This window comes from Cervus canadensis, chromosome 23 (genome assembly GCF_019320065.1).
Source record: "Cervus canadensis isolate Bull #8, Minnesota chromosome 23, ASM1932006v1, whole genome shotgun sequence".
Lineage (NCBI taxonomy): Eukaryota > Metazoa > Chordata > Mammalia > Artiodactyla > Cervidae > Cervus > Cervus canadensis.
The window spans coordinates 43434805-43438939 of record NC_057408.1 but is presented as its reverse complement, the minus strand read 5'-3'; the positions used below and the strand labels follow the sequence as shown (position 1 = coordinate 43438939).

The 4135-nt window shown below is 40.1% G+C and overlaps 1 non-coding gene across 1 annotated transcript; it reads right to left on the bottom strand.

Moving 5' to 3' along the window:
* Nucleotides 1–278: 278 nt before the first annotated feature.
* On the bottom strand, nucleotides 279–444 carry LOC122425930. The gene has a single exon (XR_006265078.1). It is a non-coding gene; the product is annotated as a U1 spliceosomal RNA (small nuclear RNA).
* Between the last annotated feature and the right edge of the window lie 3691 nt (nucleotides 445–4135).

The following is a 4135-nucleotide window of genomic DNA, read 5'->3' as shown; positions in this document are numbered from 1 at the left end:
ATATGTTCCATGGAATTCTCCAGGCCAGAATACTGGAGTGGGTAACCTTTCCCTTCTCCAGGGGATCTTCCCAACCCAGGGATCGAACCCAGGTCTCCAGCATTTCAGGCGGATTCTTTACCAGCTCAGCCACCAGGGAAGCCCAAGAATACTGGAGTGGGCAGCCTATCCCTTCTTTAGTGGATCTTCCTAACCCAGGAATCAAACCAGGGTCTCCTGTATTGCAGGTGGATTCTTTACCAACTGGGCTATCAGGGAAGCCCTTAAAAAAAAAAAAAAAAAAAAAAGAGCATGAACTCAGTCCCCCACCACCAGAAATTATGCCGTCAAGTTTCCCACATTTGGGGAAATTGCAGAGGTCAACACAAGCACGGTGCAATGGCTAAGCCTCTCCCTGGGAGGACCACCTTCTTGATCATGGTACCTCCCCTGCCAGGTAAGTATATACTGGAAAACATGATAATTCAAGCTTTTTGTGAACCATCTGTGCTTGTAGTAGTGGTTCATGCCTTCTGTTTCTACTTGATTGAAGATGATGAAAAGCCTCTGCTTCACAAAATGGGACAGATTCCCACTCCGACCTTTAGAATATAACCGTTCCCCTCTCCTTTAGGTCACTAGAGTGAAGTCATAGAATGAACTGGCTAGAGAGATGAAGTGCTGAGCCTATGAAGGGAGGAAATAAGCAGCTGAAAGTCTTAGCCAAAACCCCCTGGCAGGGCTCTGATGGTATCTCTCAGACTGGATTATGAGCGTACTGGAACAAGAGAACCATTACTGAAGGCCAGATAAAGAAGAGTTTGTTGATACAAAGCATTCTCCCATACTAGGAGATTTAATTACCTGGCAAAGACCGTGGAACTGACATGATACTGCTCTGACTCTTGAGATTTTGAAGAGAGTATTGGCCCTTTCTAAGCGCGATAAAAATGCCAGAACTGCTGCCGAAAATGGTAGAAGAAGGCTCAAAAAACTCACATAAGTGAGGCCGGAAATCTCTCCAGATGGTCATGTTCAAAGGGAGAGGACACTATCTGCCAGAATCGCTAGGAATGCATTAGTCCAAGGGCCACCTGCATCATCAAGAAGGGGCAGCTGTCTTCTACAAGCCAGGACTGAGAGGAGGGGACAGTCTTACAGAACTGGGCTCACCGATAGCAAAGGGTGATCAGATCCCAAAATAGCAGAGGCCCAGTGACAGCGTGTAGCCATCAGAGCAAGGTTTCCCTGGTAATAGATTTGGGGATGGAAAATTTAGGGTAGAAGGTTTATTTCCTTGCTAATTTTCTATCCGTTAGTGTATTATAAGATACTTTTACTGTTGTTCAGTCGCTAAGTCATGCCCAGTTCTTTGCGATCCCATGGACTGTAGCCCACCAGGCTCCTCTGTCCATGGGATTTTTCCAGACAAGAATAGTGGAGTGGGTTGCCCTTTCCTTTTCCAGGGGATCTTCCCCCAACAAGAACCGAACCTGTGTCTCCTGCATTGGCAGGCAGATTCTTTACCGGCTGAGCCACCAGGGAAACCCCTATTATAAGACACTTGGGGGCAGGGAATTGTCTACCTTCTTCTTATCTTCTACCATGCCTTCCTCCTTGTATGTTTTCAAGTACAGAAAATATTTTTGTACTCATGAAAGACTTCCAACAAATATTTGGAAGTGAGGCTATTCTAAAAGAGTGAGAGCAAGGGGCGTGAATATAGGCAGCCCTGATGCTGGAGTCCTTGTGAGATTTTGAGTGACCTAGATTTGGAATTTTCATAATATGTTTTGAAACATATCAGTTTCAAAAATTAAAAGTGGGTTTTTAAATTATAACCCTTAATAAAGTCATCTATCTCAATGTTGAAGTGTTAAAGCACTTACTTAGGTTTTTGGTAAGCTCTTTATTGAGAGGTATGGTTCCTGAACAGAAAGCCAGAAGAAAATCTTTCTCCATGTTGCAAGCACAGCCATTGTGAGAAGGGAGGAGGGCGGTCATGATCAATTTTGTTCCAGTTAAGAAAATGAAGCCTTGAACATTAGGAAGGAAAGTGTTGAAATAGCTGGATGCATTTCTTGGTGAAAAAATGTGGGGAGATTTAAACCAGTATTTTCAAAACTATGTTCCTGAGAACATGAATTTCATGTGTGATTAATGCATGTTCTGTGTCCAAAGGGTTTATAACTGTACCTAAGGTCAAGAAACTCTTCTCTAGTGTTCTGTGTGTTAGGGTCAAGATGAAAGCACACATATTAACTATTTGACTTTCACAAAATATTATAACATTCAAAAAAGGTTATATTTCCAGTGGGTGGCATGATTTCCCATGTCTCATAATCTTATTAAAGAATTAGGGAAAATAAATCTAAGATTATGATTAAGAAGGAGACTAAATATAAAATAACCTCACTGAACTTAGAGTTTTTAGATTTTTTACTATCTTGTTTTAAATAATTTTCAAGAGTTGAAGGGTTTAGTGTTTCTCATGTTTCCCAGCTTCCATTCTAGGCACATCAGAAAAATAGAAATCAACTGTTACACGGTTCCCCTTTGAAGGAGGTTGCACTTTAATAATTTAGCAATAATTTTATGTTTATATGATTAAGATGATCAAGAGAAGCATCATTTTGTAACGTTTATTAGAATATGTGCTCATTAAATCATACCTACATTAAAAATAGTCCTTTGGTCAACAACGACCAGTAGTTCAGACACTGTTATCACCTAGATATTAGTTTCTTGAAACTTTTGGCAGGATATTTAAAGCAAATATAATTTTGTTGATAATCTCCATTTATGTCTTTAAAATGTTCATAAATGTCATTTAAGCCCTTCCAGTAAGGTGGAAAATAAGTAAAAGTCATCAAGTTAAAGAATTTACTTTTGGCAAATTCAGTTTCCCTATTTGGTACTGTTTTATCAACCCACAGGTCTGGGAAGTGTACATGGTCCCCCCTCCCTTCACTCCTCAATAAGTGTTCAGATTGTTCATTTTCATCAAGGTGTGCATTATAGAAAACAGTGTAATACATTGCCTTTTGTTGGGGATTTTCATTCATAATGGATTAACTTTTTAAGAGAATGATGGCGTTTCTTTATGAATCAATGGATGAGGAAGGAGTTTGAAGAGGACCACCTAGAATCACATCATGTAAGCACTTTTTTTGATGTGTAAGTCAATCCTACCCCTCTTGGCATGTATCCTAAGTTGATTTTCATTAACTTAAGTCTTGGACTTGAGTGGATTTTGCTGTGGGCCTTGCCTTATAAAGCACAGATCCAAACAGATCCACCTTAAACCTCTCAGAGTAGAAAATTTTATAGGGTAGCACTACAGAGAACCCTGTAACTAGTAGCTAGGCAACCAGAAGCAACTGTAAGGAAAGAAAATTTAGAAAAGGCCAAGCCAGTGTTATCTACATAATATTTGGTATTAAGAGTTTAAAAACATTATCCTGTGTTTATTAGTAAAACTTGGTTTTGCTACTCAGTGTCTTTCACATATACCTTTACCTGAAATTTATTATATCAGTCTGTCTTACATCAGGCTTATCTGGAGGCTCTTTTAGAGAATTCGCTTAGCTGCTTGGCTCAGGCTACCATGGTAAGAACTATAAATTAGTCCATGTTAAGCACTATCATCCTGAGAGGGAAGTACTGAACGTAATAGGAGCATGAAGCATCTGCCTCTTGGTGGGCGGGGCAGCTAAGCTCCTGGGGGTGACAGAGGCTCATGGCACCCTGTTCATTAAAGTCAGCTGCATCTCCTGAGGTAAGGAGAAGGAGGTCCAGATATTTAGAATCTAATACACTAGTGGGTCCCATTTTCCTGAAAGTAAGACATCCATCCTACCTTTTAAGGTCACATGAGCTATATGCTAGTGTTTCATTTCAGGCTGTTTTGTTTGCTAGTAACATTCAACCAGTTCAAAATAGGGGGGATAGGAAATTCCAAGTATCGCCAAACCTGGGGAGAGGAATGGGGCTAGATATTTAAAACAATCAAACATTATTCTAATACCCTTGACATACTGTGTTTTGTTTGATTCATCCTTTCCTTTTATCACAAATTCCTCTACTTCCTTAGTCAATGGCACCAGCCTATGACCTATTCCCTTCCCTTTTATCATATGAGCTAAATTTGAGTTCT